Source organism: Peromyscus maniculatus, chromosome 19 (genome assembly GCF_049852395.1).
Source record: "Peromyscus maniculatus bairdii isolate BWxNUB_F1_BW_parent chromosome 19, HU_Pman_BW_mat_3.1, whole genome shotgun sequence".
Taxonomy (NCBI): domain Eukaryota; kingdom Metazoa; phylum Chordata; class Mammalia; order Rodentia; family Cricetidae; genus Peromyscus; species Peromyscus maniculatus.
In genome coordinates, this window is record NC_134870.1 from 34,083,547 (window position 1) to 34,108,571 (window position 25,025).

The following is a 25,025-nucleotide window of genomic DNA, read 5'->3' on the forward strand; positions in this document are numbered from 1 at the left end:
GTTTATGTTGAAGACATTTAGGAGAAAGTACCATTTTAAAGTTGGAAAGCCAGCAAGGTGTCACAGCGGGTAAAAGCAGTTGCTTGGCAAACTCGAGTCACTTGAGATGGACTCCCTAGAGTTGTCCTCGTCCTCCACAGGCACGGTAACACACATACCTTGTGGGAGCCCATTTTCAGGTTTCCTAGTGGCTTTACCCAGCGGGTCTGCATAGAGAGGTTGACTGGACCATGGGCCTGAGTGCAGGTGTTTTTAAGGGTCTACACGTGACTGTAACTAGCAAGGCGGAGGTCTTTTGCTCCACCCCTTGGCATTGTTATAAATAGACCATCGGAATAAAGTTCTGGGCCTGTTTGGATAAGAATCCAGGCTCACTTGATTTTATCCTGCATTTCTCTCTTGTTTCTCTTCCCTCTATTTCTAACTAAGTCTCTTATCCCTCATTCCTCAAGAGTGCTTGGGGTAAATAATGGTGGGGACTGGTCCCCCACAAGACATATCTCAGAAAAAATACACAGTAACAAAATGGTTGGGGGAAGTAAAGTTCAAATGAACTGGGATGTCCCAGGCAGTGGACACTGGAGGGGAGTAGAAGAGCTGGTATCACCCAGACAGGAATAACCAGCAGACAGTACAGTCCGTCCTGAGACTGACTTCCCTAACAGCAGACAGTACAGTCCGTCCTGACACTGACTTCCCTAACAGCAGACAGTACAGTCTGTCCTGAGACTGACTTCCCTAACAGCAGACAGTACAATCTGTCCTGAGACTGACTTCCCTAACAGCAGACAGTACAATCTGTCCTGAGACTGACTTCCCTAACAGCAGACAGTACAGTCTGTCCTGACACTGACTTCCCTAACAGGCCCATGGAGAAAGAGACCTAAAACGCCCAAGGCCTAAAGGACAGTGCCAGGTGGGAGCAGAAGTGTCCACTTGAGTGTGACTGCTCATACACTTCTAGTAGCAGTGGTCAGAATGGCCAGGCTGTGAATCACACCTCTGGGTCCTAGTACTAATTCTGCAGTTTTTTCCAGGGGAAGAAAAGGGCACAACAAAAACCCTGGGAGCCACAGACATACAGGCAGGCAAACACTCACGCATGTAAAATAAAAACCAATAAATCTTAAAAAAAAAAAAAAAAAAAACGAAAACGAAACCCGTTCCTTGAGTTGGTGCTCAACCAAGAAAGCTGGCCGTGGTGCCAGGCTTAGGGTTCTGCTTCTGTTCCCACATACCTAGGAGATGGAATTATGGTGGAAGGGCCATAGAGATCCTCTGAGCTATAACTAGGCACAATGGGCCTTCTTTTGGTAATGAGAATATTCTAAAATTGTACTGTGGAGTTTTCTGAGCAATTAAATGTACCAATTTACCTTTGATTGTTTATTCAGAATGTACTAATTTAATTAATGTGAATATTTATTATTTTTAGGTGGTTTTTTTTTTTTTTTTTTTTTTTTTTTTTTTTTTTTCGAGACAGGGTTTCTCTCTGTGTAGCTTTGCGCCTTTCCTGGAGCTCACTTGGGAGCCCAGGCTAGCCTCGAACTCACAAGAGATCCACCTGGCTCTGCCTCCCGAGTGCTGGGATTAAAGGCGTGCGCCACCAACTCCCGGCTTTGTTTTTTGTTTTTTAAGACAGGGTTTCTCTGTGTAGTTTTGGTGCCTGTTCTGGAGCTCGCTCTGTAGACCAGGCTGGCCTTGAACTCACAGAGATCTGCCTGGCTCTGCCTCCCGAGTGCTGGGATTAAAGGTGTGTGCCACTGCCCGGCTTATTTTTATTTTTTTAAGAAAATAGTTATTTGGGGTGGAGGTAAAGATTTTTCTTGCTCTTAGATTGCAAAGTAGCCCCAGGCAGAAGATACATTTTATTCTGAGGTAAGAGCAGAGAGAAAGATCTAGAAGGAAGGGAATTGGTAGACAGCATGCCTGGCTTTTCTGGCTTAATCATTTTAAAATTTATTTTTTATGTATATGAGTGCTCTGTCTGCATGAACAACTTTATGCCAGAACAGGGCATCAGATCTCATTATAGATGGTTGGGAGCTACTGTGTGGTTGCTGGGAATTGAACTCAGGACCTCTGGAAGAGCGGCCGGTGCTCTTGGCTACTGAGCCACCTCTCCAGGCCCCCTACCATGTGACTTTCCCATGACCTACCTCAATGTTGCCAAGAAGTACCCTTGAAAATTGAGAAGTAGTGATAAAGCGATGAAAAATCGGAGCTATTGGCCTCATTTTCTTGTTTGGAGATGGGTCTATCCACACTGAAGAAGAAATGGGTCACTTTTAGGTTTGTCCTAGGAGAACAGGACCTTCTCAGCAAGTGCCAAGATGTTTTTATGGGCCCAGAATGGTCCTGGTTCATATCTAATAAACTTACTTTTGGATATAGGTGTCTTGTTTTTCTATTTGTGACCTTACTAGAATGATACATATATTCTATCATTTGGCCAAAACTAGTTGTTAAAAACAACCCATTGCTGGAACAATGTGGTACATCGTCATATTTCTAGCGCCCTGAAGGTTGGAGCAGTGCAAGTTCAAGATTAGCCGGGGCTACACAGTGATTCTATCATTTGGCCAAAACTAGTTGTTAAAAACAACCCATTGCTGGAACAATGTGGTACATCGTCATATTTCTAGCGCCCTGAAGGTTGGAGCAGTGCAAGTTCAAGATTAGCCAGGGCTACACAGTGAGCTATTACTATTTTTTTTGACATTGAATTAAAAATTGAACATTTATTAAAATACAAAAATAGACTTTTCTCACATTGCGTCCTCCTTCTGTTGGCTTTCCCCCAACCCATGCCACCTCCTTTTAAATCTGAGCCCTTTATTAAAACTAAAATAATAACTGAAAGAAGTTACATCACCGAATGGACAAGAATAACAAATCTTACCCTTCCATACATCTCTGGGACAGGCTCGGGGTGGGGGGTAAGCTTCCTCCCACTGTGCCCCATTCCACAAGACAACATGCAGTGCACATTTGTGTGCATGCCTGTCATTTCTCTTGTGGATTTCACTCTGTGTGTGTGTGTGTGCGCGCGCGCGCGCGCTCTCGTGCCTTGGCACAGCTGTGGAGGTCAGAGGATAACTTTGGAGTTAATTCTCTCCTTCCACATTAATGTGGATTCTACTGATTGAACTCAGGTTGTGAGGCTTGCGCAGCAGAACCCTTCAGTCACAGAGGCATCTCACCACCCTCTTTATAAATCTTTTTATTTGTACTTGAAGTTAAATTTCAAAATGTGTTTTCTTTGTTACTCTGAGCATGGTGGTTGGCGTTGGGTGCCGTGGAGCATGTGTGGAGGTCAGAGGCCAGCCTTCTGGAGTTGGTTCTCCACCTCCGTCTTGCTGTGGGTTCCTGGGATGAGATGGGGCTTGCAGAGGCTTGGGCTGCAGGTTCTTTAAATACTGAGCCACCCCCTGATAACTAAATCTTGTCTCAAAAACAAAAACAACAAACAAAAGAAATCACAAAAGCCCATTGATACGACCCTGTTGTGTAGTAATTGTTGCCGCATTTTCCAGGAGCCTCAGTGAGTGATAGTTTGTATATTACAGAATGCACTCATCAAATTGTATAATTCCAGGTGTAATAATGTTACAGTTTCCCATCCTTCCTAGCCACAGTGGCCAGCCTGTGTGATGATCTCTTCGGCAAACTGGAGCTGTTTCCATGGTTACCAAGCCCAGTGGGGCCCTGGCATCTTGACACACATTTCCATCATCCCCAGACCTAACAAGCTCCAAGTGTTCAGTGTTCACGCCGTTGATTTCTTGGTGGCAGGAGAAGGGAAGCTACACTGCCCTCTTTGAGATGACTGTGCATCCCATTTGTGACCTGGAGATGCCATCTGCTGTGCGGGCCATGGGTATTAGCTGATGAAGTTTCTCCATGCCTCAGAATAGCCCTAAGCCCTACGCTCAAGGAGGAAGATGTGACTTCTCCCATCTCTCCCTGTGGCCACCTCATGAATAAATTTTTTTTCAGAAGCATTTTTACTGATTAATTGGCATTCATTTGCATAGGTAACATTATTTTTCAGCATTGCCAATAACAAAATGTATCGAAAAAAAATTCAAAGAAAGAATAGCTATTCTGATGGAGAAGGAGAAAAGCTGTAGAAACTCGTGCTAAATGTTTCCACCTGGGTACAAAATGTTTGTTAATCACCCTTTCTGCTGAGTTCATTGAAACAAAGCAAGTTTGAAATAGCTCTCCTTTTCAATACAGGTGTGTGTTAAAGCAGACAGAAAAGTCTAACAGTTTCACCAACATCCTATTTTGTGCATTATTTTATCCTCTTATAATTGAAAAATGGAAATGTCTCTAATTTCTTATCTTCCTAACCTTTTTTTGTTGTTATTGTTTTGTTTTCTAAGACAGATTTTCTCTGTGTAACAGCCCTAGCTGTCCTGGAACTACAGCCCTAGCTGTAGACCGGGTTGGCCTTGAATTTAAAGAGATCCACCTGCCTCTGCCTCCAGAGTGCTGGGCTTAAAGGCGTGCATCACCATGCCTGGCTCCTACCCTTTTAATTAGATAGAGGAGGGGGTAATAAGCATTTTTTAGAAGAAACAGGTGCCACAGAGCTGGTGACCTGCTTATAGTTACCAACCTGATTCGTTGCCGAACAGAGACGATTCTTTCTTCCCCAGATGAAATTTATTTAGATAAGGGGGTGGGGGTTGGGGTCTAGACCATGTGAAACAGGTGCTGAGGTGGAATCATAGCTCCTGTTTTTGGAGTCCCACTCATCTACTGTACTGTTGTGGCCCTAAAGTCCCTTTCTGAAACTAATGGGCTGTATGGGTCCTAGAATCTTGAAAAGCAGCTGGGGCTGGTGCCACAAGCCTAGAATCCCAGCACGCAGAAGGCCGAGGCAGAAGTTCAAGGCTAGTCTGAGCTAGATGAGATTTGTCTCAAAAATTGTATGTAAAAATAAAATACAAAGGAAAAACAGTTACCTGTCAGGCGAGGCTCTGTCGCAAAGATGGGATGTGATGCCTCCCAGATCTCTCCATCTGCATATTTCCAAATACATTCTACCCCTGTACATGGTTTTCGATGGGATCCCACTTTGTACTGTCAGCAGCAGCAGCAGGGATAGAGACCCAGCTCAGCTGTCACCCACAAGCCTGAGGCGTTCCCCGGATCAGGCACCCTGGCTCAGGTAAAACCAGATCCTTAGCATCCACGCAGAAGAAAATTTTAGCACAAGCCAGTATGAAGTAGAGCTGAAGGTTACTAGAAGACATTTTGAAAAAGAGCTCGGAAGCAGAAGGTTTAAGGGAATGAAGACACCTGGGGAGAAAATAAGACACACCTGAGAGCATGGCCGTGGGCTTCTCAGACAATGGCACCTCACTGTCTTTAGTCATAGAGAGCATTTTGGAGATCTTAAGGTTATCTTCAAAAGGTTGCTAAGGAAACTATATTGAGGTCATATGTTGCTTCCCGAAGGCCACTGAACATGAATGTAATTGGTAAGGTAAAATTCTAGGCTCGAACCAAGCCTGTAAGGGCATTTTCTTAATTAGAGATTGATGTGGGAGTGTCCAGCCAAGTGTGGGTGGTGCCGTCTCTTGGCTGGTCTTGGGTTCCACGAGAAAGCAGGCTGAGCAAGCCATAGAGAGCAAGTCAAGAAGTGGTTGGTACTCCTCCTCCGTCTCTGACCTTGAATTTCCCTCGACAGACGATGTAAGCCAAACAAACCCCTCCCCTTTTGGTCATGGTATTTCATCAGAGATCATAGCAATAGTAACACTAATTAGGGCAGAAATGGGTACCAGAATAGTGGGGTATTACTGTGACCGACTTGAGCATGCTGTTTTGGGGAGGACTGTGGAAGGACTTTGGAACTCGGGGCTAGAAAAGCCATTGAGTGTTCAAAGCTCGGTGAGCTTGGAACATAATGTTGGGAGCAGTGCAGACAGTGGAGGCCTGACTTGCGATGTTCCACAGGGGAGTTGGGGAGTCACTTTTGTCGTGGTGTGTGTTCCGCCTGTGACCTTGGGCCATACAGCCCAAAGGAGGGGGTGCTTCCTGCTGTTGTACATGACCTTTTAAAAGGAGAGGGAGATGGGTCACCTGCCCCTTCTCCATGCTCCTGTCTGGGAGGTGGATTGGCTTCCATCAGATCAGAGGACGACTTCAGCTGTCTACTCCGTTCTGTATTTGTAAGTGTATTTCCTTAATTTATATCTTAATAAATTCCTACTACTCGTTAAATAGACTCACATGGATTGATCACAATAACTCATAGACTCTATCATTTTGAGTTGAGAATCCGTGGTTCTGCTTAGCTAGGGCAGGACAATCCACTGAGATAGACAAGAGACCAGACGCTGGTTGGTTGGAGGTAAGAAATTAACAGCGATTAAGAAGAGACCAGCAATCACTGAAGTGTAATCTGGGAAGTGTTTCCTCAGAGTCAGCCTGCAGCTGTGCTCCAGAGGTGGTCAAGATCGTACCTTGCACTGGCAGCTTAATTGGTAGTGTAAGAGTCACCCAGGTGGTACTGGTTTTGAAGGCATGAAAGGGTCATGAAAAGCAGCTGAGGCTTGGCACTGTGAGAGGCCGGTGAGGCCAATGGAGAAGGTGCAACTTCCGCAGTAGTTGAACGCCTGGGATTAAAGTGGTCCTAGGGAGAAGCTGAGGCTTGGCGCCATGAAGAGAGCCCTGTTGTCATGGCAGCTCTAGGATTTGGAGATGCCAGTACCATGGGATGACCACCAAAAACAGCAACAGTGGTGGAGGGGAGCCTGCCACGGCCTGAAAGACGTGCTGTGCCAGCCGCAGAGGGTGGAGCCAGGGAAGTGAGCCAAGCCCTTTAGAGGAGCCCAGAAGATTGAGAGGGAATCCCAGATACTGAGTTATTTTGACTGTGCCCTGGTTCTTCCTTCTTGAAGTAAGCAAGTATTTATTTTTGACTTTACAGGAGCCCACAATTGAGAGACTTTAAACTTAAAAAAATAAGAGATTGGGAGTTTTACAGAGACTTTAAAAAAACTGGATATTTTTTAAAGAGACAACATTTAATGTGTTTGACTTTATAAGGTGGTGGGATTCTCCTCCTCCTCCTCCTCCTTTTCTTCAAGACAGGGTTTCTCTGTGTAACAGTCTTGGCTTACCTGGAACTCACTCTGTTTACCAGGCTGGCCTCGAACTCAGAAATTCACCTGCCTCTGCCTCCTGAGTGCTGGGATTAAAGGAGTGTGCCACCACATTCAATATAAGTAACTTTCTACGCAGTCAATATTGAGGATGCAGTTTTAAAGGGGCGGTGTTCTCTTCTGAATGTCAGAGACAAGAGGCGGGCCAGGGAAAATGAGTGTATTCTTAAATCATCTCATGACAGCCAAGCCATCCGCATTAGTGCTGGGTACAGTCACTGCTCAGAAACAGCAATTATTCCTCAGAACGGAGCATCCTCACCTGAAAGCAGCAAGTGATGCTAGGCAACAATGGCAAGGTGTTAAGAGCTTGCTGGAGCTTGTCTTCTCTTCTTGTCACAGTCGCGATGATTCTGTCATTTCTAAAGATGGAGAGAAAAGGCAGCGGGGCAACAGTAGGGCGTGCAGCCCGGGATCCGTGGCAGGACTCACGTGGCTCCCTGCCTTTTGTTTTCCCAGCTTCCTTTCCCTGTAATTGTGTTCAAGTAAAATTGCACGGTTGCCCAGCATCCCCAAGAGCGCGGCAGTGGAGCCTGAGATGAGTGCGCGGCGCCCCCTGGTGACAGTTTAAAATACTACAGCCGAGCTGGGAGCGAAGGCAGCTTGTTGAAGGGCGGTGAGTAGCATGAAAGGCGAGGCCCGAGAAGACAAGGGACTATTGAATGGGACATAATGGAGCTACTGGAGAATTTTTACTCAGCATAAGACTATTTATAAAAAGGAAAATGAACACCTGGGTTAAAATGAGGCCCACATGGTGGAGGAAGAGTCAGCTTCCCAAAGCTCTCCTCTGACTTCTTGGGTGTGTTTCACAAGTGTGCCTACACACCTAGGCTCCCACACTCCCACCCCCCCCACCCCCACCATCACCACTCACCCCCCACCCCACAACCTCACATCTCCTCCATCCCTTCCACATGTCAGAAAAAAAAACTCACGACATCCATGAGGAGAGACGTACAATCTTCACTGTGGTTGGAGGGCGAGCGGCAGCCTGGCCTGGCAGCTTCCTAGACAAACAGAATCTCAGGCCCCACCCCGATCTCCGGAGTTAGAACCCAACCTGGATCAGCTCAGGCGCTCACATGTGCAGTGGAGCACAGCAGAAGTGCTTGCTGGCTTCTAGACTTGGCATTGGGTTGGACGCTGTCACTACTTAGCCCGCTGTGGGATACTGGGTAACGTGTGTGCCTCAGTTTCCTTAACTATGTCTGTATTGATTGTCAGACAACCAATCCCACCTTTTGGTTTGATGGGGGAATTATTGCCTTCTAGGTAACATTTGAAGCATTTCCACTTTCTTATTTTGGTATTTTAATTAATGCCTGATTGAATTAATGTTTCCCCTAATAGTTTTATTATTCAGGTAGCATACAAAATAACAGATTATAATGTCTTAGTGAGGGTTTCTATTGCTGTGAAGAGACACCATGACCACGGCAACTCTTATAAAGGGAAAACATTTCACTGGAGTGGTCTGCTTACAGTTTCAGAGGTTCAGTCCCTTACCATCATGGCAGGGAGCATGGCGGTGTGCAGGCAGGCAGGCAGGGTCCTGGCTCCATCTTGATCAGAAGGCAGCAGGCAGTGGACTGAAACACTAGGCAGTGTTTTGAGCAAAAGAGACCTCAAAGCCCACCCCCACAGTGACACACTTCCTCCAACAAGGTCACACCTACTCCAGCACAGCCACATGTCCTAATAGTGCCGCTCTATTTGGGGGCCATTTTCTTTGGAACCCCCACACCGATTTTCATAGTATACATCACTGGACTTAGCTTACGTTTGCCTCCACCCTGCTTTTTAGTCCCTCTCTGTCTTCACTGGTCCCCTCGCTCCCCCCCACTGTTTTCATTTCACATGCAAATGTATATGTGTGCATATATTAGTATGGCTAAATTTAGATTCTGTGAATGAGAAAACCTGCAATATTATGCCTTTTTCCTCTCCCAATTCTCTAGTGTCTTCCTTCTCCTTTTGTGTGATATTTTATTAATTTAAATCAAGATAGATGTGTGTGTGTGTGTGTGTGTGTGTGTGTGTGTGTGTGTGTGTGTTTAAATCTTGATTCCTCATGGGAGAGTACATATTTGTCTTTCCAGCTATTCAGGTGGGCTGACTTCACTTGGCATTAATGACGTTTGCCTAGAAGGGGGCATTATTTCACTCTTCCTATGGCTGAGGACGACGCCATTGTGTGTACATACCACATTGCTTTATCCATTCATAGGGCATCCAGACTGGAGCTGTGTTTGGGCTCTTGTTTTCTGAGGAAGGGGCTCATGTGACCTTAAACTTGTGTAGCTGAGGATGGCCTTTAGCTCTTGATCCTCTGCCTTCCCCTCTACAGTGGCGTAGGTTACATCTCCTAATATGCGATTAGAAGTCAAAACCGGAGGTGTTGATTCTTATGAAACTGACAAGGGACTGGACAGATGGTTCAGTGGTTAGGAGTGTGTACCGCTCTAGAACACCCGAATTCAATTCTTAGTACCCAAGGCGGGAGATTCACTACCACCTGTAACTCCAGTGGCTGGGGATCAGACACCCTCTTCTGGCTTCTGAGGGTACTGCACTCAGGTCACAAGCTTCTGCTCAGACATATATGTACATAAACAATTTTTAAAATTAAAACAACAATCCACCCATTATAGGTTAATACAAGTAATGATGTTTTCATAATAAATAATTAGACTTTCAAGAAGCATTAAGTGAGAAAGAGTCAACTTGTTTTGTGTTCTTGCACATGTTTAAAAAGCCTGTCTTCTGCATTATCTGTTGCAGAATCACAGATTATGCAACCTGTAGAAAAGTCCACTGCACATGCAGGGGAGAGATGAGAAAGGCAAAGATTAGGAAACAGTTTCATCTCATGAGTGCCCTGGAAGTGCCCAAGGGGACCACTTTTAAACTCTAGGGGAGTTCAAAAGACTAAGGTGCATTCACTGTAAACACATGCGCATAGAACACAAAACCATTTCTATTTTGCATTAATTAATTGCTTGGTGGGAAGGAATTCTGCTGGGGTTCCGAGTTGTATTTAAAGTAACGGAAGCAGAATTTCTGTGAGAGTGATCATCCTCAGTTCACTGATCTAAACTAGCTGATGCCCGGCGAGCCTTTGCTTAGGTGCATTGGCGAGCATCACTTTCCACTTGAACTGCAGGAAATGGGCATGGTGCTTTGTATCTTGGGCTGCTCCTACTGCTGGATGGGAGAGTGGAGGGTAAGTGGGGATCTGGAAAACAGAGGAGAGATCTCTCTAACTGAACGGATCTGTCAAAATACACTGGTCCAAGTGAATTGAATTGGTGTGGTTATAAAAAATCTTTGCAGGCAGATTGGGAGTGCCCTATTAGGTGGTGGCTGCTCTGTGTGCCTGGAGGGTTTCCATTGCAGTAACTCAGTGATGGAGACCCTCCTGCGTGCTGGTAGTGACTGTCTTAGTTAGTGTTCGATTGCTGTGACAAGACACCGTGACCATGGCAACTCACATAAGGAAAACAACATTTAATTGGGATGACTTACATTTTCAGAGATTTAGTTCATTTTCATCATGGTGTGACATGGTGGTGTGCAGGCAGACATGGTGCTGAAGAGGTAGCTGAGTGTCCTACATCTTGGCTTGCAGACCACAGGAAATGGTCCGTCTCACTGGGCATGGCTTGAGCATATGAGATCTCAAAGCCCATCTCCAAAGTGACACACTTCCTCCAACAAGGCTACACCTCCAATAGTGCCACTCTTTTGGGGGGCATTTTCTTTCAAACCACCACAGTTTGTTTCCTTTTCCCTATTTCCTCTTTCCTTTTCTTATTTCCCTTCTTTTCCCCCTTCACTTTGTTTTACTTCATTATCTTCCCCTCCTCCCCAACCCCCATTCTCTCCTCTCCATCTCCCTCTCCTCACTCAGCACGTCTATGGATGCTATGAGTACCATGTTGGGATAAGGTGTCTAACATCGAAATCTTAGATAAATACAGTGTAATTCATGGATACCTCAGGCCTGACTTAACACACTAATCATCCAGACGTGGTAGCCCATGCCATTGATCCCAGTACTTGGGAAGCAGAGGCAGGTGGATTTCTGTGAGTTCAAGCCAATCTGGTTTACACAGAGGGTTCCAGATTAGCCAGGGCTATGTAGCAAAACCTTGGTAGCACATGCCTTTAATCCCAGCACTCGGGAGGCAGAGCCAGGTGGATCTCTGAGTTCGAGGCCAGCCTGGGCTACTAAGTGAGCTCCAGGAAAGGCGCAAAGTTACACAGAGAAACCCTGTCTCAAAAAAAAAAAAAAAAAAAAAAAGTTTTAATCATATTTAGAAACATGGTGGGGAAGTTATTTAATATTTTGAATGTTCAGGGTGGGGGAAACAAAATGTGCTATATGAAGCAATCAATTCTGAGTTCACAAATAAGCCTAAGGTATAACACAGTACAAGAGAAGTCAGCCTTCGGCACCCCCTTCTCACTCTTTGAAGTGGTGGGTCTGTTAAATTCCATTCACATCTCTCAAACATGTACCATCTGCTGCTGGGAGAAGGCTGGGAATAGAGATGCGTTTTGTTTTCCAGGGTCAAAGATCTGTTTGTTGCTGATAATAAACAGGCCGGAGTGATTTGGCAGTTTCCTGCAGTTGCAGGGATTTGGCCAGCAGAGGGAAGGAGAGTCAACGCCACTCCTTGCTGAGGCTAAGACAGATGCCGTGCCAGCCAGTGTCTGTAGCGGTAGGGAGGTGAGGCCGACCCGAGGACCAGCTTGCCCTTGGTGCTAGATGACGGTTTCGGTGGGAAAAAAAGCCCAGAGTTGCTGGTGCTTCTGCTGCTTCAAGAGAAGAAAACATCCACATTTCTCCGATTTTTCTAATTTGAATGCAGTGCTTAATTTCTTTTAAAGCATCAATCTGAGGCTTAGAATAAAAACAAAACCACGCTAGTGGGTTGAATTTGGCCTGTGGTCTGCCAAGATCTAGCCCCTTCTAGGGATGGATGCTGCAAATGGCCCGAATTTAACCCTCCATTTAAAATCAGTTTCTATACATTTATTAGTATATATGACTTTAACAAAATAATGGGCTCTGAATGTGCATATAATGTATTTTGGTCCTGCTCACTGCCGTGTGGTCCTTTCAAGCTATTTGTCTCTTTTTGATAATGGAATATTCCATGGTGAAGATGAGGATACAGGAGACAAAGACAGCATTGTTTCAACACTCTTGGGGAAAGTCACCTCAACTCCACTGGGATTAAAATTGCAAGATGATGATAAGATTTATCTTGGAAGCTAGCCTGCCCATTGGATAAGAACCTTTTATCAAGGAACATGTTATTTTGCAGGTCTGTCACTGTGCCTGCTGGACGGGAATGACTATAGCATCCATGTTTCGTCAGGTGGTTTGACTTAAATACTCTGCCTTATTTCCCGGTAGTTTCCACACTCATTAGCGTGGTTTCTTGACTTTTGATTTGGGAACTATAGTGAAGCTCTGGGTCTTCGAAGAGCTTGATCTCTCACATGGCTCTGTCACCCCTGAAAGGTCGGTCGGTCTGCATTTCCATGTAGCAACTGGACCATCTTTCAACACTCAGATTTGATGAAGTCTTTCTTGCCTCCCTGTTTCTTCCCTTCATGAAGGGGGAGCGCTCACTCGGTCCCAAACAGAATGTCTTCATCAGACTTTCCCCTCAGGGCTCAGGGATCTATGTGGAAGAGAGTTAGAAAGATTGTAAGAGCCAGAGATGGTGGAGGACTCCAAGGAAACAGTGCCCTCCAGACACAAAAGGACTGATGCACACGTGAATTCACAGAGTCTGTGGCAGCATCAACAGGACCTGCACAGGTTCAAGCCAGATGAGGTCCCAGAACTGAAAGGGGGATGTGGACACGGGCTTGTAGCTAGAGTTTTTTGTTTTTGTTTTTTTTAAAAGATTTATTTATTTATTATGTATATAGCGTTCTGTTTGTATGTATGTCTTCATACCAGAACAGGGCACCAGAGCTCATTACAGATGGTTGTGAGCCACCATGTGGTTGCTGGGAATTGAACTCTGGACCTCTGGAAGAGCAGTCAGTGCTCTTAACCTCTGAGCCATCTCTCCAGGCCTAGAGTTTTATTTATACAGGGCGATATCCACAGCACAGGCTCCTACCCCTAAGCTGGAAGCTATGTCCGACTGGTACCACTGGCAAAGGCAAACTAACTTTTCTCCAGTGGAGTCTCACTGGGTATATTAACTACACTTCAAGGTCTATTAACCATGCCCAGCACTAGTTGACCAACCCAAAATGAACTCAGTGGTATTTTTGTAGACTTTTGTCTCAGATTGCTTGGTTTGGTCCATTGGTCTTCTGCTTATATATTTTGGTTTCCATTTTATTTATTTATTTATTTATTTATTTATTTATTTATTTATTTATTTATTTATTTTGTGGCGTGTATGTGGGTTTCCTTTTTTTCTCTTGTTTTTTAAACAAAGAGAGGGAGTGGTTGAGAGCACCTGGAGGAGCTGGAGGAGAGGGGAAAGTATGATCAGAATATATTAGATGAAAACATTTTATTTTCAATTAAAAACCAGCTGGACCTCTCTACAGACTAGCTGGCAGCTCTGTCTCCTGATTGACCCTGACCACTTGCCTTTTCTTCAGACCCTTTGTCTGTTTCCAGACCTGTTTCCTGTCACCCAAGAACTTTGGGACGAAACTATTTTAGGTATACCTCATTAGGGTTTTGGGTGAAGCTTCAGTTGCCGCGGGCACAGATATTGCTGGGAGAGAGAATAGGACACCACGGTGGTGCTGATGCACATGTGTTTTGAGTTGGGCTATGTTTTGTTTGGAGATAATCAAGGAAAAGAAGGAGACTCTGCTACACTAGGCACTGGAAGATCTGAGTTGAACTAGCAGTTTTTGTGTTAACATAAAGCAGATTTCCCCCTATTTTTCTGTCTTTTTGATTTTTAAAGACATGGTCTCAAGGAGTCCAAGCTAGCCTAGGACTCCTGATATTCCTGCCTCCACGTCTCAAGTGCAAGGATTACGTGTGTGTGTGTGTGTGTGTGTGTGTGTGTGTGTGTGTGTGTGTGCGCGCGCGCACGCGCCAGCATAAAGATGAAATAAAAATATATGCTTTTTAAAATTTATGTGTATGTGTGTGTGGGTGAGTATATGCCATGTGTGTGCAGGTTCCCATGGGGCACAGAAGACGATGTTGGATCCACTGGACCTGGAGTTACAGGCACCTGTGAGCTCTCCAACATAGGTCCTGGGAACTGATTGGGGGCCCTTTGGAGGAGCAGCAAACTCTATTAACTGATCCATTTCTCCAGCTCCATAAAGTTGAATTTTTAAACATTCACTTTAAATGGGTAGATGAGAGTCTGGGAAGATGAGTGTATTAGTCAGGGCTCTCTAGGTGAAGAGAGTTGATAGAATGAATCTACCCATCCATCTACCCATCCATCTATCCATCTATCCATTTATCTATCTATCCATCTATCCACCCACGCACCCACCCACCCATCCACCCACCCATCCACCCACCCACCCATCCATCCATCCATCTACCCACACACCCACCCATCCATCTACCCATCTACCCATCCATCCATCCATCCATCCATCCATCCATCCATCCATCCATCCATTCATCCATCCATCCATCTTATATTTTATCTATCATCTATCTACCTATCATCTTTACTACCATCTATCTATCTAGACTTGATCTACAGCTATCTGTCTATCATCTATCCTGTCTGTCTGTCTCTCTGTCTATCTATGGTAGTCATTAGAGTGGCTTACAGGCTGTAGTCCAGCCAGTCCTCTAATGGCTGCTTACTAATGGAAAGTTTAAAAATCCAATAGTTTGGTCCTCTAAACTCGATGTCTCAGTGGCTCTTTAGTATGCACTGGAAAATAAGTAGGCTCTAATGCCAGTGAATCCAGAGAGAGGGCAAGCAGACACAGGGCAAAGGCTTCTTCCTCCTATGTTCTTTATCTAGGCATCCAGGAGAATGTGTGGCCCCAGTTAGGGTGAGTCTTCAGACCTCAACTGATCAGGATTTAACCCCAGGAAGGATTTGGGAAGAAAAGGTACCAGGAGCCATGGATATCTCTGGGCAGCCACCTGGGGTCATGCTGTTGTCTGAGGACCAACCTGCAGCCCAGGCAATGCCGATCTGAGTGGCACCCACAACATCTAGGGCCATGGTGACATCTAGGGATGCTGCTGAGGACCATGACTGGGTCTGTGGCTCTACTGCAACCTGGCTCTGTGGTGATGTCCGTGGCCCATATTGCCACCAAAGGTCAGAAGAACCCATGGCCTTTGGGCCTCTACCTGTGGCCATGCTGGAGTCTGAGGGACATGTTGCTGCTGGGACCATACCAGTCTCAGTGGCCTGTGCTGCCACCTGTGGCCATGGTATTGTCGAGGCCCAAACTGCTGCCAAAGGCCATGTCTGGATCCATGGTCCCACTGCAGTCGGGTTCTTCACTGACGTCTGAAGCTCTGGTTACCACTGAAGGCAATGCAGATGCCTGGGGTCTGGACCCCAGCATGGGAAAGCTGGCCCTACCCTTAGTAGGAGAGCTGGCCTGCCACTCTAGGGAAAGCTCCCCCTCCCCCTCCCCATGGGCCTGGGAGAGCTGGCTCTTCCCCTCACCTGAGAGGAATGGTTCCAGCAACCTGAACTGACCAACTCAGCTGCCACCCAGGCACACATGCAGGGCCTGGAGCTGGTATACCCCAACATCTACCCCACCTATGACCTGCTAGAGTGTGAAGGGACTGGTCTTGTGGAGCCATAGCCGCAGGATCTCTGTGACTCAGGACAATAGCAGGATAGCAGAGAGGAAATGTTGGCGTGGGTCCTGTTCTGATGGTGTGCCAAAGCTGACGGCCTTGGACCTGACCAACAACTCATTGCACAATGAACACTGTCAAGGAAAGTTGGTGGCACAAAAGGATATTATATACTGCAGGATCCACAGCAGCTCCCAGTGCCACTGAGATGAATGAAGAGGTGATGGAGAGGTGGGAAAGACGGAGGAAGGAAGTGTTTTTCCTTTTTTATTTATTTTTTTCTTATTTTTATTTTTTAGCTTTCCTTTGGGGGAGGACACCACAGGAATGAGGGGAGGAAACAAAGGGACTGAGAGATGAGTGAGATTGGAGTGCATGACTTGAAATTCCCAAAGAGTCATTAAAAAAAAAAAAGGAATGTAACTCTGATAGCTTTTAAAGCCACAGTTTAAAACAGCAGCAGCAACAACACCCCCCAAAACCCTAAGATGTTAGGAGGATAAAAATAAATTTTTCTCATTCATATTATGTTACAAGCTCAGCTAAAAATGTTATTCCTTAGGAAATTATAAATATTCACATGAAGTCAAGAATTTTAATATAAACTAACTAATAAGTAATAACACTATAAAAAATAAAAGATTAAACATCAGGAAAGATTGATATTGGGAGGTAGCAAGATATGGGAACTGCTGTATGGCTTGTGCTTTCTCGATGGATGTGGGGTGAGGCCATCAAAAGGGGGGGTGTTGTTTGTTTTGCTATTTTGGGAGGCCTGCCACTCAGCTCTCAAATCACACACAGAGGCTTATTCTTAATTATAAATGCTCAGCCTTAGGTTGGCTTGTTTCTTGCCAGCTTTCCTTAACTTAAATTATCCCATTTACCTTTTGTCTGTGGGCTTTTCCTGTTCTCTTACTTCTGTAAATCTTACTCCTACTCCATGGCTTGCTGGGTGGCTGGCCCCTGGAGTTGTCCTCCTCTGGCTACTTTTTCCTCCCAAATTTCTCCTATTTATCCTCTCTGTCTGCCAGTCCTACCCATTTCTCTATCCTGCCTCAGTATTGGCCATTCAACTCTTTATTAGAGCATCAGATGATTTAGACATGCAGAATAACACAGCTTCTGGGGTAGGCGGACAGGAGATGGTTTGGGTTATTGGGAGAAATTAGGAGCCTGGTTGCTCTGAAATAGTAGAATGGCTTTTAAGTCTGGGGAGACTGATTTCCAATGACAACAGCCAGCCGATGCATGTGACTTGTCTGTTAGGCCAGCTCTCTAGGTGTAGCAGAGAGAAGGGCATGGTTGGGCCCTTGAGGGCTAACAAATCGGGGTACTTTGACAGTCACTAGGAAAGGCCTTTCCCTTCCATTTCTGTCTCGTCAATAGGTATGGACTTCTTGCTGATGAGAAGTGGATGTGACTAGAGTTTATAGTTGAACTCATAGTGGCACACCTCACATTCCTCTATCCCTCTGACAGTGGCCTGTTGCCTGCCTGTGTCTCTATGGTTTGGAAGGTAGCATGAGCCCATTAAAATGTGAAGTTAAGCTTTCTTAGCATTTCTTAGCCATATTACCCTTGGCTAACAGAGGAGTAGAATGGCTTCATCTGACTTACTGCACAGGAGAATGCCCGCTGGGAATCCTCCTCACTGTCCATCTATATGATTATGAAAGAGAAGAGAACTGTCTGACAGGGGAGGTAATCAAACCCAGCTCTGGAGTCCTGGGCTCCTGGCTCAATGACAACAAAGCTGTACCAACCTCCTCAGCTGGATTCATTTCCACCTAGACCAGTGGTTCTCAACCTTCCTAATGCTGTGACCCTTTCATACAGTTCCTCATGTTGTGGGGACCCCCAACCATAACATCATTTTCATTGCTACTTCATAACTGTAATCGTGCTACTGTTACAAATCCTAATGGAAAATCTGTGTTTTCTGATGGTCTTAGCTAACTCCTGTGATAGGTTGTGACCCACAGGTTGAGAACCATTGATCTAGAAGGAGCCATGTTGCTTGCTGCATGGCTCCAGGTGACCAGTCCACAGGTGAAGTATCCCTGAAGTGGATAACCTGCTCACATTCTGAGGAAGAGTCTTTGGGGATATGTTAGCTAAAATGGCCTGGCCTTCACATGGTTGCTGCTGAGTGTGAGAAAAAAACAGCTCTGGAGATCCAAAGGCCATAAGTCCCATCTGCTGCTGTTAAAAACAAACAAACAAACAAACAAACAAACAAACAAACAAACAAACAAAAAAACACTCCCTCTTTGATTTAACACTCGATTTTCTTTTTAAATCAATTTTTTACTTGGACAATTGCCTTCTCTGAATATTTTTCCCCAAAAGTTAAATATGAAAGACAGAGCTGTGTTCCTTCTGTATTTCTCTATAATTACAACCCTCTCCTGTTCTCAGGGGTTACAGCCAATATTAGATTAGTGTATCCTGCAGACTGAGAGACTTACCTACTCTGTTATTTTGGTTTACATTTGGCTGCAGGAGATAGGGGAATCTCAAGTAACAATAGTTTAAGCAAATTAGAAGTTTTTACCAAATGTAAGAAAAAAAATCTGGAAGCAGGAGGTCCAGGGCTGGATGGTAGCTCCATGTTGTTATAAGGGATCCAGGCCCCAGTCTGCCATCCTTTATCTGTTGTATCCATCTTTAAGGTTACCTGGTCCAATGTGATGATGGAAGCTGTAGCCATTCTTCCTGTACACTAGATACAATACAAAGAATGAGGGTCTCATTTATGTATACACCTGATTATATCTCATTGAGCAGAATTTAGTCAAAAGGCCACATGTAGCTGCAAGAGATGCTGCTGGTTAACTAAATCATTGCTACAAATACAAATCATGTTTCTAGTAAATAGAAGGAGGAGAAGGCAATGACTCTGTCATGAAAATGTGCACAGACATGCACAGTATTATTTTTGCTACATCAAATATGATTTTGCCTCTTGTTTTTTCCAGTTTAATTTGTTTTTGGATCTCAGTGTATGTATATATAGTGTCCATTCCACTTACTCTTACCTAGCATACATATCATAGAGCTATAATTTGTTCAGTTGTTTCTCTGTAAGAGATCATTGGAAGTTTTTTTTTTTAAAAGTACTTAGGTGCTCTCCTTTCTATAACCAGATATGGGAAACTGACACATAAAAGTGGTAATGTAAATTTTCCAGGTTGTATAGGTAGAAAATGGTAAGGTTGGGACCCAGATCTGCTAACTACTCAGAAATATTACAGATTGTCTAGGTTCATCAAAAACCGTTATCGGATCTTTCCATATGCAGAGCATCTTGGTAACCATCTCTGTATGTGTTGAGCATAAGGACTGGGACAAAGGAGCCAATGAAGAAGGGCTAAGTTCCAATTCTTTGCTGGAGGAGTGTGTAGTGCACATCTAGCCAGTAACGACCTTGCCTTTCACAATCAACACCACATGCTATTGGAAATCCTAGGGTGGGAGGGTCTCCTGTCTGGGCAGAGACCATTTATGAGGAAACCCCCATCTGTAAGAGCCTTCTAATTTGTCTTCCAACCACTTTTGTTTGGCTTGGCGTGCATAGTGAGCTTTTAAAAACAAAATGCCAGATAATGCTAAACTCGTTCTGTGTTTAACCTCTTGCACGAATATGCCAGTTTCTTTCCTACCTACCTATCTTTACATTTGTCCCCTTTCCAGAATGTTCTCTTGGGATGTCTCAGTCAGGTGCCAGCTGAAATGGCTCCTCTGTGAGTTGTCCCCACAAATGTTTCTGGTTCTGCAGGGAAGCCATCAGCAGCTCTTCCATTACCCTCTTGTCCCTTGACAGCAGTTGCCTGAAGGGCTTGGACAAGGACATGAGTGGGTGAGCTCCCTTAGGCGAAGCCATTGTCTTGGCCACGGTACAAATAAGGCCTGGGGTTGTGGCAGGTGAAGGCTTAGCTTTTTTTTTTTTTTTTTTGCTGAGTGGTTTCTTGCAGCCTGCCTTTTCCTTTCTAGTGTTTTTAGAGCCCACCCCCTGCCGTCTGCCCCTCTAAGGCTCATGTCCTTCCTGTGGTCTTATCATCCAGCTTTCCCAGCACTGCCTTGTCTCAGGAATATTTTATAGGTTGGGTTCCTTAAAGTTCCATTAAAAAAATTAAAAAAAGTATCTCAAATACAATAGAGGCCTTGAGCAGTATGGAGTGGGTCACCAACAAGATGTCTTTCAAAAAAACACCGGACACAGCTTCACCCCCCACCCTGGGGAAAAGTCGAATTTCGTTTCTTAGGGTGTTTTGGGTATAATGAGCTATTTCTTTCTATAGTTGGAAGAGTCAGAGCAGGTGGAGTGGGCACATGCCCATTCAGCTCCCATGTTGCTTCTTTGTCACTAAAATAAAAATTTTAGGATGATCCCCCGGCAGGCGATCACACGTGTTATGTCGGTGTATTTAAAAAAGTGGGTAATTCATTTGTTAAATGAATATGGCAATTATTAATTTCAATTTATCCTGTTTATTGGGAACAGCTGTTCATTAACATTTTATGTAACTGCTAATTTTAGAGCCAAACTAATTACCTCAAACACAGCGCTGTGGTATCCTGAATAGAAAAGCACTCTTAACTGTCCTGCCTGCCAGAATATAAAGACAGCGAGCCCTCTGGGGTGCTATTTTGCAGCTGGCCAGGTGGGGGCTCTCTTCAACTGGAGTTCAAGCCATATGCTGCCAAGGGGCTCACAGAAATGCTGCAGGGTTCTTGAAGGCCACTGTGGCAAATCACCCCTAGGGGCCAGGCAGGTAATAAAGAAGAATGAAATGGGAAGGTATGAGAACTCACACATCCTCACTGGTCTTTGTTTCACCACTCTAGAACAAATTTAGTTGTGAGAATCAGGGTGATAAATGGTCATCAGCCCTCACAGTGAGAGTTCAGAAGACCCTGAGGATGTGTAGGGATTGTGGCAAACAGGATGATGACCATTGGAAGGGATGCTGGGGCCTGGGCAGGTGTGTGGCAGGAGGTAAGAGCTAGAGCTGCTTCTCAGAGGAGTCAACTACTGTCATCCGGGACTGGAACAAATGTGTGGAACGACAAAAATTTCAGCGGAAACCCAATATGTGTATTTTTAATGTGAAATTCCCCAAATACTAAATGTTAGTTCACATTTTACTTGAGTACTGTAGACTGCCTCTGAAGTCAAGGGCCACTCATTCATAGTTCGCTAGTTAAGAGCTTTTCTGGGTGAGAGATGTAGTTTAGTTGGCAGACTCATATCCAGCATTCACAAGGCCCTGGGTTAGATTCCCACCCAGCACCGTAGAAAAGACATATGGTGGTATATGCCTGTAATCCCAGCACCTGGGAAGTACAAGCTACATAGCAAGTTTAAGACCAGCTCTCAACATGAGGCCCTGCCTCGCCCCCACCCCTCCCGCTAAGTGCTCTTTCCTCCGTGGGAAGTAGTTAGGAGATGGAGAACAGAGGGCAAATCTAATTTATTTGGCATCTTTAATATTTAAAAAGGATTTATTTTTTTATTATTTTAAATTATGTATAGGGGTGTGTGGTGTGTGTGTGTGTGTGTGTGTGTCTGTCTGTCTGTCTGTCTGTCTGCGTGTCTGCGTCTGCATGTGGGTATGTATATGCACATGAGTGCAGGTGCCAGCAGATGCCAGACCTGCCAAATCTTCTGGAGCTGGAGTTAAAGCCAGTTGTGAGATGCCTGCTGGGGGTGCTAGCAGCTGACTGGGTCCTTTAGAAGGGCTGGCAGCAAATGGCCCTAACCAGTGAATCATTTCTCCAGCCCCTCCTTTAGCTTCTAATATTTCTTTCTTTCATACAATTGTCTGTTTTCCTTACAAAAAATTAATGTGAAGAAAAGCTCATAACCCTCACATTGTTTCACATTTCTTATACAATGAAGGAGTTGGGTTTTATTTTTTCTGTAGACAAAATCAAATTTTCATGATCTATAATTTTGATATGACTAGACTCTGTAAGAAACACAAAACTTACAGAGAACATTAAAATAGTCATTTTCATGTAGGAGTGCCTTTACTTTTTCCTTATTCTTACTTAGTCTTTGTCTGGTGGACAAATCACCCTTGACATTGGGCAGAGGGCCTTGGAATTCAGTGGGTATGAAGACTCCCGGACTGTGAAATTCTGATGCTGAATGACTGGGGTGTGGTAAGAGAACCTCCAGGGATTTTGTGGTATGAAGGTCCCTGTAGCACATTTCAACTCCTTATTTTTTTATGCTAATCTAGACAAAAAAAAATTTGAACTAGATCTTGTGTGTTGGCGTTCAGCATCTGTTTCTGTCACCTTCTCAGCCCTCACATGCCTTCAGCTAAGAGCACCTTTCCTGATGCCCGTGGTCCCTGGTATTCCAGAAGCTATGTTAGGTTCTGGTGAGCAAAAGCTCTGGAGACTTTGGAGACAGAAGGGAGGCACAGGGCATTTTTGCCTCTGAGTTTTGTCATGTCTGTACATGTGAATATTGGCAGCAGCTGGGCTGTACGTTCACTGTTCATTCTTTAGCTTCATGGTGTGAGAAAGCTGTGGTCTCAGCAGTGGTGGTAGCCATGGAAACAGCAATAGTCTGGCATCTCCAGGGCTGTGGTAGTTTATGATCCTGGAGTCTGAACCTGTTTTAGTCAGCACTGACAAGGTTTGGCCATGGTAACAAGCTACTGAAAACCTTAGGTCAGTGGTCCTCAACCTTCCTAATGCTGCGACCCTTTAATACAGCTCCTTATGTTGTGGTGACCCCTGACTATAAAATTGGTTTTGTTGCTACATTATAGCCATAATTTTCCTACTGTTATGAATCGTAGTACAAATATCTGATATGCAGGATAGCTGGTACATGACCCCCATAGGTTGAGAATCACTGCCTTAGATGGTGGCTTTATGCTGGGCTCTGTCTGAGCACAGTGCTGCTGGTGATAAGATGTTCTGGCCTGGAAGCAATATGTGATATCTACTCTAAAAAAAAAAATCAGTGCACAGGATTGTTATGTGTACCACCTTTCCACAAAGGGAAGTGACTCTGAAAAGGAGATGAGCTAGGGATATTTGGTGAAAGTACTTATGCATCATCTCACAGAAGCCTAATTGTGGCCTTTAAATCCCACTCAGCTGTCTCAGGATTCTGTGAGCATTTAGGTTTTCAAGGAAGCTGTATACTTCTAAAGCAGTGGTTCTCAACCTATGGGTCATAATCCCATTAGAGGTTGCATATTAGATATCCTGCATAGCAGAGAGTTATATTATGATTCATAGCAGTAGCAAAATTACAGTTATGAAGTAGCAATGAAATAATTTTATGGTTGGGAGAGGTCACCACAACGTGAGGAACTGTATTAAAGGGTGTAGCATTAGTTGAGGACTACTGATCTAAAGGTACTTGGACTGATTTTTGTTTCTTACCTAAACTTTAGCAAGATCTTTAAACTTCCTGGGAAGGCAAACAGGATAAGGAAAGAGCCCTTCTGTAGCTGAAAGTTTTTCTGTGTTCTTGCCCAGTGACCCTGTGGTCCCACAGCCGTTCAGACCCAAGTAAACACACTGAGGCTTATATTAATTAAAACTGCTTGGCCATTAGCTCAAGCCTTCCACTGACTAGCTCATATATTTAAACTCAGCCCATTTCTGTTAATCTATATGTTGCCATATGTTCTGTGGCTTTACCTGTGTGCTATTACCTGCTGCTCCCTGGATCGTGGGCTGGCATCACCCAACTCATCCTTCCTCTTCCCAGAATTCTCCTTGTCTGTTTATTCTGCCTATACCTCCTTCCTGGCTACTGGCCAATCAGCTTTTTATTTATCAACTAATCAGAGCAACACATTCACAGCATAGAGAACATCCCACAGCACCCTTCCACCCACATCCTTTTGATGGGGCTACTTTGGGGTGTTTGCCATGCCTCTCTCTCTCACCTGGGGAGCTCCAGCTATCACAGGCAGCATTTGCTACTTTGCCTCTGTATGCAGTCACTACCTGTCTATTGGAGCTGAAGTTTTCCTGTGTCCCACCTGGCCCATGCATGGTCAGAACAAATCTCTCTCACCCACCAGTCCTGCATCCACTTGGACCCAAGTAAACACACAGAGGCTTAGATTAATTAAAATTGCTCGGCCATTCGCTCAGGCTAACTATTGACTAGCTCTTACATTTAAACCAACCCATAATTCCTATTTATGTTTAGCCACGTGCCTTTTCTCAGTTCTACCTTTACATCTTGCTTCCTCTGTGTCTGGCTGGTGACTCCTGACTCAGCCTTCCTCTTCCCAGAATTCTCCTTGTCTGTTTATTCTGCCTATACTTCCTGCCTGGCTACTGGCCAATCATCATTTTATTTATCAACCAATGGGAACAACACATTCACAGCATGCAGAGCATCATCACCCATCAATCTATCTTCCATTAGCCTGAAAATTCCTGAGGAACCTAGCTGCCTTGGCACTTTTTTGAGACAGGGTTTCTTCTGTGTAGCCCTGGCTGGCTTGGAACTCAGAGATCTACCTGCTTCTGTCATCTGAGTACTGGGATTAAAGGTGTGCACAGGTGTCATACAGGGAAGTGAACCATGCAAAGAGATAAGAATGAAAACCCAGTGCAGATTGACTTGGTCAACTTGGATCATACTTTAGGGAGTCTAATAACAGGCAGATTATTCCCAATGTATTTAAACTTGATAAAGTTAGGAAGAAAGTTTCCTGGTGTAACATAATTCCCATTGTACAAAGAAGTGAAATTACATTGAAACTCAACTCAGGATACATGTCATTTCTTCCAAAAGGATGGATTCCAGAGTAAGCTACCTATACTGGCTTAAGGGCCTAAGGAAAGATATGGCCTGGTCTCTGTCATACAGATAACATAGAGGTCATTTGGGCTATCAGCCACCTCCAGTCCTGGTTGTGGGAGTTTGGGGGATCCTCTGGCTATCAGGGTCATTCAGATTATTAGCCACCTCAGGTCTTAGTTATAAGAGCTTGATATGGCCTGGTCCAACAGATGACACAGACCACCAGGCTGTTAAACTT